At 41.1% G+C, this 9,336-nt stretch overlaps 1 pseudogene; it reads left to right on the top strand.

The window, feature by feature from the left end:
• The first annotated feature begins 276 nt into the window (after positions 1-276).
• Positions 277-9,336, top strand: part of LOC137768367 (activator of 90 kDa heat shock protein ATPase homolog 2 pseudogene) — a 9,760-nt pseudogene continuing 700 nt past the window's right edge.

Here is a 9,336-nt window from a genome sequence, read left to right as displayed (position 1 = left end):
GACGCGTGAGGATAGCTCACAGGAAGGGCCTTAACCCACATTCAAGAGGTCAGGGAAGTTGTCCCAGAGAAACGACACCTCAACTCTGTCTTGACCAATGAGAAGCAGGTTGCACCTGCCCAAGAGGTAAACTTGAAGTTGATTAAAATGCAGGTTAGATAGTCTAACGAGAACAAAGGAGGAACGAAATGCATGTTTTCGATGAAAGGGCTTCATGTGTGGTCTATGATAGAAGGCAGATTCCAGTCATTGGAAGGAGGCAATTAAGACTAACACATGTTGAGAACATCCAGCCCTTGGATGATAGGAGACGTTGCCCACAGTCCTACAGAGGGAAGCCAGGAGGGGAACAAGAGGAGAAGCAGGTTCAGGGATGTGGCAGTGAGCCAGGGCTTGACAGAGCGGGATGCCACCAGCTGGTCCAAGGGGAAGCTCTGTGAGCTCCTGGTGGGCATCGCTGTGGAGAATGAGGCTGGCGGTTGCGAGATCAGTGAGCTGAGGCAGGTGGAAGGTGAGGCTTCCTGCAGCCGCCGCAAAGGAAAGCTGATTTTCTTCTATGAGTGGAACATCAAATTGGGCTGGAAAGGTATAATTAAAGAATCTGGTGCGAAGCACAAGGGGTTGATTGAAATACCCAACCTGTCTTAAGAAAATGAAGTAGATGACACTGAAGTGAACATGAGTAAAAAGAAAGGAGATGGGGATATACTTGAAAGATCTTAGGAAAACTGCAGACACCACCAAGGTCAGGGAAGCCCTTGGAGATTACCTGAAGGCACTTAAGACGGAATTTACAATGGGAATGATTTTACCAACCAAAGCCATGGCAACCCAGGAACTGACTGTTAAAAGGAAACTGAGTGAGAATACCTTGCAGATTCAGGCCTCTTCTCCAGTGGCACTGGGTATAAGGATTCCCACTGCGGCACTGCACATTATGGAACTGTTTGACACAGCTATCGAGCAGCTGTACAGAATCTTCACTGTGAAAGATTTGGTGCAAAAATTTTCTAAATCTCCTGCTGTATTAGAAGCTGAAAAGGGAGGGAAACTCCAAATGTTTGATGGGAACATCACCGGGAAATATATAGAATTGTTAACACATAAAAAGATCATCATGAAATGGAGATGCAGGAACTGGCCAGAAGAACACTATGCAATAGTTGCACTGAATTTTGTGCCTACTCTAGGGCAGACGGAATTACAATTGGAACTGTGAAGGAGCTCCTGTCTGTGAAGAAGAGAAATTGAAATTCTGTTGGCAGAAGAAGCATTTTGAAGAAATAAAAGGTTTACTGCAGCTGAGAAGATTTTATAAGGGCATTACTTTTTGTAAGCAGAAAAAGTGTAACATTTACCTCTTCCCTCTATCATTCCTTTAAAAAAAGAAAACAAATACTCTTAATTTATACTGGATTAAATCCATGAATTTATAACAGAATAGAGAAAAAACACTACCATGTGGGACAGCTATACCCCTCCAACCGCCCCGCTCCCGACCACATGCCAGGTTCCCCGCTGTCTTCTGGCATCTGCTTCCTAAACTACAACCAGCCACCTGCTCTGCTTTTTTCTTGGACCATGTTGTCCAGGCCCTTAGAGAACAGTTGGAACAGCCCTTTGGTTCTGAGCAGCCCAGCCCTATTATCTGGGTTAGATGCTGATGAGAACTCTTACCTGCAATATTCCTGACATCGTTTCTCCTGGAGCACTGTTTCTACTACTATCAGAAAATAGATACCTCACTGGGCTTTTTAGTCATGTGAGAAGTGTGGTAAGATGGGTACCCCAGTTCCAAATAAAGCTCACAGTGCTGGAGTGTGGATGGTTTTATTTCCCCTTCCTGGCATTGAAGGGTCCTCAGGTTTTTTGGGGTTTGTTTTGATTTTCTCTCTCCCAGTATCTTGTGCCTTTAGTAAAATATGGGAATTTTGGCACCCCTGGACGTGCTTTCAGACATAAAGCTCAAGGAAACGAATCCACCTCATTGTGACCTTTCTAGGTGAGAAAACGACACTATTCCCAAACCAGGCTCAATATCCCAGATTGAAATGGGACAAGAGCTGCTCACTCTTCCAGGACAGAGGGGAAAGGGAGAAGACAGAAAGGGCAGTTACCCCCGTGCTGGGAGGCTTGGATTTGAAGAGCATCAAAGTGTGGCTGTTTTAGGGTAAGAAAGAGTTGGAGCACCGACATTTGAGTCTGCGCGTTGAGATTACATGAATTCCTTTCCTTAAGTTTTGTCACAGTGGCAGCATGTAGAATTCTGTAATTCCAGCCTGTAAGACGAGGTCCTTCTTTCATAAAAATTCAGCGAGTTCCAGAAGAGCCACGATAATAGCACAGATCACTTGCTACTTCAACATCTAACTCAGTTTCATCTCTCTTTTTTTTAATGTTGTTTTCATCTCTTGACATCTGTTAGTCTGAGAATGCCCCTGGCTGTATCCAGATATCACGTGCCTTAGCCAATACTGGCTTGCTTAGGAAATGGAGCAGTTTTTTCAGTGAACTCCCTTCACTCAAGCAGCTCCTTTACCCTTTTCCTAGACTTCTCCCCCTCAGTTCTGTCCTCTCTTAAGAAAGCTTTCTTGTGTTCGGCTATGAAATGTAGAATGAACCTGATCCCACAGTCTCCCTTTGACACCTTTAAAAAGAAGATTTTTTTTCCTATTTTTCTCTAAAATGGGTTTCCTTTCCAAAAAAAGAAAATCATATCTTGTCTCTATTTTTGTATTTTATCCAGTTATTTTAAAGTACCTACAAAAGTGGGAAAATGCTTCAAATATGTTAATGGAAAAAGAAAAACAAACAGCACCCAAGACTGGGTACATAGTATCTCAGTTTGTAAAAGAAAATGTGGGTGTATGTACTGCATATGCACACTGATAGAAAAAAGATTGGAAGGCGATGAACTACAACATTCACAGCAGTAATCTTTGGGATTTTTTTCCTTCTTATATTTCTTTAGACCTTTCTGTACTTTCCAAATATTCCACAAATAACATTAAACTCTTTTTAACAATAAAAAAAAACTATTTTTAAGTACCTCATGGAAAGTGCATATTATTCTCTGTTGATAAATCTAATATACGTTGTTGTTGTTCCTTGTCTTCTTGTTCTCTCTTCCATGAAATTTTTCTCATTTGCAGCAAAGTGATCACTCTTACCTCTCCTCTGACAATCCCTAAAATGTTGCTTTCCAAACTTTCATCCTCTACTTTCTTCTCACTCAACACCCTCTCCATGGGTGATTTCATCCACTCACAGCTCACTTACCCATCACATACTGGCATTTCTCCTAAGCTCAAAACCCACGTTTACACCTGCCTACTGTAGCTCTCTTCTTGGATGCTTCACAGGCATCATAAACTCAACACACCCCAAACTGAAATCATTCCCGGCTTCACTCCTCCTCTCGTCCCTGCCTGACAGTAACATGTTCCTCCTTGTCTGTTCCCCATCTCATTGAAAGGCACTACTAGCTGCCCTACTGACCCTTCATTCCTCTTCCCCATATGTCTTGGTCAATCACCAATTTTTACACTGATTCCAGTTCCTTATTATCACTTTAATATTCCTGCGTTGCTTCATCCCCACTATCACCACCACCTCTCACCTGGATTAGCACGAGACCATCTCCTCATGGGTAGACCATCTCCTCATGGATAGACCATCTCCTCATGGATAGACCATCTCCTCTCCAGTGTTCCTGACTCCAGTCAACTTCCACTGCCACATGCCCACCAGAGTGATCTTTATAAAATGCAAATAATTCCATGCCACTCCCCCACTTAAAATTTTTCACTGCCTTCTTATTGCCCTCAGGCTAAAGGCCTTTATTTTCTGGGCCCCTGTCTCCAGCTTCATCCCTTGTTGCACCTCCTCCCACTATATCTCAGGTTTACTAAATAACCTGCCTTTCTCCAAATTCTCCATGTTTCGGTTATTTGCATGGGCCTCCCTTACACAGAATACCTCTCACTATAGATTCAAGCTATATTATGTTTTCCATCCTTCATGTTCCAGTTCTTTGCATGGACTCCCCTATATCCACCATCTCCACCTGTCTAATTCAAGGTATAAAGCCACAGTTAGGGGGAAGTTTATGCCTACATTAGAAGATAAGAAAGGTCACCAATCAATTACCTCAGCTTCCATTTTAAGAAACTAGGGGAAAAAAGAGTAAGTGAAACCTAAAGTAATCAGAAGGGACATCCGTGGTGGCACAGTGGTTAGGAATCCGCCTGCCAATGCAGGGGACACGGGTTCAAGCCCTGGTCCGGGAGGATCCCACATGCCGCGGAGCAACTGAGCCCATGCACCACAACGACTGAGCCTGTGCTCTAGAGCCCGCAAGCCACAACTACTGAGCCTGCGTGCTGCAACTACTGAAGCCTGCGTGCCTAGAGCCTGTGCTCCGCAGCAGGAGAAGCCACTGCAATGAGAAGCCCGCGCACAGCAACAAATAGTAGACCCCGCTTGACACAACCAGAGAAAACCTGCGTGCAGCAACAAACACCCAACACAGCCAAAAATAAATAATTAATAAATAAATTTATTTTTTTAAAAAAGTAATCAGAAGAAAGGAAATAAAGATTAGAGTTGAAATCAATGAAATAGAAAACAGAAAAACAATAAGGAAAATCAATGAAACCAAAAGCTGGTTCTTTGACCAGTTAAAAAAAAATGATAAACCTCTAGCCAGACTAATCATAAAAAAGAAAAGACAAAAATCGTCAATATTGTGCTTCTCTGGTGGTGCAGTGGTTAAGAATCCACTTGCCAATGCAGGGGACACAGGTTTGAGCCCTGATCCGGGAAGCCCACGTGCCACAGAGCAACTAAGCCCGTGCGCCACAACTACTGAGCCTGTGCTCTAGAGCCTGTGAGCCACATCTACTGAGCCTGTGTGCCATAACTACTGAAGCCCATGCACCTAGAGCCTGTGCTGTGCAACAGGAGAAGCCACCACAATGAGAAGCCCGCGCACCGCAAGGAAGAATAGCCCCCGCTCGCAGCAACTAGAGAAAGCCTGCGTGCAGCAATGAAGACCCAACGCAGCCTAAATAAATAAATAAATAAATAAATAAAATTTATTTTTAAAAAGATTATCAATACCAGCAGTAAGAGAAGTGACCTCACTACAAATTCTACAATTATTTAAAACATAAAAAAGAATATTATTAACAACTTTATGACAATAAATTTGACAACTTATGTGAAATGGACAAATTCCCACTAATTACCAAAGCTCCCTTGAGAAGAAGTAGATAAACTGAATAGCCTTAATATTTATTAAAGAAATTGAATTTATAGTTAAGATCTTTCCCACAAAGAAAATTTCACTAGAGAATTTTGCCAATTCTCTAGTGAATTGGTAAACTATTCCAGAAAACTGAGAAAGAGAGAATACTTCCCAACTCATTCTGTGAGGCCAGCATTACTGATTTATCAAAGCCAGATAAAAATATAACAAGAGAAGAAAATTAAAGACCAATATTTTTATACATAGATATATAAACTCTTAACAAAATTTTGGTAAATCAAATCCAACAATATATAAAAATGATAATACGTCATGACCAAGTGTAGTTTGTCTCAGGAATGCAAGGTTGGTTTAACTTTTGAAAACCAACCAATATATTAATCTATATGAACAAACTAAAAAAGAAAAACAATATGATGTATTCATGATTTAAAAAAAAAAATCTCTCAGAAAACTATGAATTAGAAGGGAACCTCCTCAACCTCAAAAGTGCATCTGCTAAAAACCTATAGCTAACATCAAATAATGGGAAAGACTGAATTCTTCCCCTGATATCTAGAACAAAGCAAGGATATCTTCTCTCATGACTTCTCTTCAGCATTGTACTGGAGATTCTGGCCAGTGAAATAAGGAAAGTAAAAGAAGTGAAGGGCATCCGTAACAAAAAGGAAGTAAACGGTCTTTATTTTCAGATGACATGATTTATGTAGAAGATCCAATGGAATCTAAACAAAGCTACGAAAACTGCTGTGAGTTTAGTAAGGTTGCAGGAGACAAGGTCAATATACAAAAATCAATTGTATTCTACATACTTTCAATGAACAATAGGAATTTGAAATTTCTAATTTCAAGTGAAATTTAAAGAGTCACTTAAAATAGCATAAAATAGGGACTTCCCTGGTGGTCCAGTAGTAAAGAATCCGCCTTACAATGCAGGGGACACAGGCTTGACCCCTGGTTGGGGGAACTAAGATCCCACATGCCACGGGGCAACTAAGCCCTCACAAGCCAAAACTACTGAGCTTGTGCGCCTCAACTAGAGAAGAGAAAACCCGTACACCCCAACTGGAGAGAAGCCCGCCCACTACAATGAAAAGCCCACGCGCCACAATGAAAAATCCCGTGTGCCCCAATGAAGATCCCGTGTGCCTCAACGAAGATCCTGTGTGCCACAACTAAGACCCAACGCAGCCAAAAATAAATTAAATAAATAAATTAAAAATAAATCTTTTAAAAAATAGCAAAAATACGTCAAAATATATGCAAGATTGCACACTGAAAATCACTAGTCACATAGTAGGTACTCAATAAATACTGAATGAGTAAAAAGTTGGTAGGGTCTAAACTCAAGGCTGTGAAGTCTCACTCCAGAGCCTCTCCTCTTAACCTTTCACAGCAAACACAGTAAATATTTTTTGTTTGTCATATAAAAGTATTCTGTCTTTAAGTTTTACTATTTAATTTCCACAAGGGCATTGGTCTCTTTCGTAACAGCTACCAAATGTCTGGAACCTAGCATTTGGTGACAATACTACTAAAATAACCTCAGTTTGAGTCTTAAAACATCTTCTTAAGAATTCTTTCACCGTAGAACAATGAGAAATGGTGGCCAAGACCACTGGCTTAACAAACAAACAAAATGGCTGTGCAAGTTACCTAATTTGCAAACTTGGAAAGAATGTCTTATCACAGACAATCTCCTGCAAAAATGCTGGCTTAGTCTTACTCTCAATGTTTGGCCACACCTGTAGTGTGAACATTTTGCTGTTTTGAATCACATCAAAGGCAGTAAATACTCCAAGCTATTGGAAGATTCCATAAAAATTGCAGTAGCTGAATATCATTACATCCTAAAAGGTAAGGATAGAGTCTGAGTACCATGTCTCAGCTATGAACAGGATGGAGTTAACGAACATGGTAGGCATTCTCAGGCAGCTGCCTGAGCAGCTAAAGGAGGTCTGGGTGTGTGCATGGGACCTCATTTCAGTCTCTCATCTTCATGAGTCAAGGTGGACCCTTCAAGGGAGAGCTCAATTCCTTCAGAAGACAATGTAAGAGCGTGAGAAAATGAGTATGATGTGATTTTAAGTTAAAAATGTAAGCTAGAAAAGTACATGCAGATTGTATCTCTGGCTACAATAATGTTTGCCTGAAGAGGCAGAGATTTTTTTTTTTTTTTTTTTTTTTTTTGGCTGCGTTGGCTCTTCGTTGCTGTGCGCGGGCTTTCTCTAGTTTGGGTGAGCGGGGGCTACTCTTTGTTGCGGTGTGCGGGCTTCTCATTGTGGTGGCTTCTCTTTGTTGCTGAGCACGAGGTCTAGGTGTGTGGGCTTCAGTAGTTGTGGTTCATGGGCTCTAGAGCGCAGGCTCAGTAGTTGTGGCACACGGTCTTAGTTGCTCCGTGGCATGTGGGATCTTCCTCGACCAGGGCTCAAACCCGTGTCCCTTGCACTGGCAGGCGGATTCTTAAACCACTGCACCACCAGGGAAGCCCCGAGGCAGAGATTTCTGGAAACGAATCCCTTTATTTCCGAAAACTTCAGCTTTTCCTTCCCCTTTCTACTGAAGGGGACTATATCAGAACCATGGGAAAGACAGTCAGGACCATTCCTGAGTTCTCCAGCACATAGAAGAAATGGTTTCATCCCACAGGGTTTAATTCCCCAAAAAGATTGATCATAAGCCTCAGGCATTCAGGGCATGCAGATGTGCAGCTGCCCGGTTTCAGTTTACAGTTTTCTGACCATATATTGTTGGCTTGTGAAAACTGACATAAGTGCCAAGATAGGTAATGATATTGTCACAGATCCACCTGGAGACTATCTAAATGGGGAAGATTATTTCCCCGTAGGCCGCTTCTCTAGAGAGTGCTGTTTGGGAGAAGAGGGAAGCACATGTTCAAATTGATCTATAAACATAACCTAACAGTGTTAAATGGCAGCCCTGAGGACAAGCCAGGGGCCAGTTCTATGTCTTAAAGGCAGCCTCCTATGTTCACAACTAGTTATGAAGATCTTGGAGATAATCACAAACATATCTCTCTCCATTCTGACCCTGAACACAGTGGTCTCCAGTCTACTTGTACCCATATAACCAAATCTGGTGATATTTGGGGATAAAGAAAAAATGAGGAGCTTTTCAACTTGATAAACTAATGTTTTGCTGTTGAATGAACTGTTCATTCATTGTTCATTGCTCTAAATGTTTTTTAAAAAGAAAATATTACTTTAATTTCACAATATGATACTGATTTCATATATATGTGTGTGTATACATACATATATACTGCATTTTGAGAGGTTTCCTCTCATACCTTGGATCAACAAAGGGTCTTAGTGAAATTGGTTGTATTTGTCCCACATCTGGGCAAATGGTATTCTCAATCCTCAGTTTAATAAGGATTCAGAGGAAACTACCAAGAAAGATAAAAATTTTGGCTGGGCACACTATGTTTTTGAAGAGTTTCTTAAAATGATATTCAACTGTTTGATAGTCTACATTCAGAGCATTCTGATAAATCACTTAGTGCATACTCACCCTGTCGTTACAGTTAATTGAATAATGTCTTCCTGCCCTACAGAACTGAGGGGAGTACCATCAGATTCAGTAGTTCAATAGAAATTTATTAAATTTAATAAATCAAATAAAAAACTTTCTAATTACTAAAGCCTGTGAGTAGTTAGCTTTCTTTCTTCCTGACAATCTGTATACACAGAAAAATACCTCTGGACCCTCGAGTTTTGTTAATTTGACCTATATGTCTTCCGTAGCTCTTTAGGCATACGAATCCCCAGGTGTTAAAGAAATCTCAAACCCTAAGACACATCACGGCTTGACGTACAAAAATCATTATCTATCTTAACCTAGTTTTTTCCCTCCTAAATTGTCAAGAGGGAAAACCTCAAGCCTATATTTAGACTTGTGTAAACCTTTAGATTGCCTGATATTTCACTTTTGCAGAAAATCAGGAGAAATTGATAACATGAAGCAAAGTTTAGACACGCACCTGATGGCCTGCTCACAGATGAAACCCTAGAGAGAAGCTTCCCCAAATCCTAGTTCTAGATTCA

This window comes from Eschrichtius robustus, chromosome 8 (genome assembly GCF_028021215.1).
Source record: "Eschrichtius robustus isolate mEscRob2 chromosome 8, mEscRob2.pri, whole genome shotgun sequence".
Classification (NCBI taxonomy): Eukaryota; Metazoa; Chordata; class Mammalia; order Artiodactyla; family Eschrichtiidae; genus Eschrichtius; species Eschrichtius robustus.
This window is presented reverse-complemented; position numbering and strand designations above follow the sequence as displayed.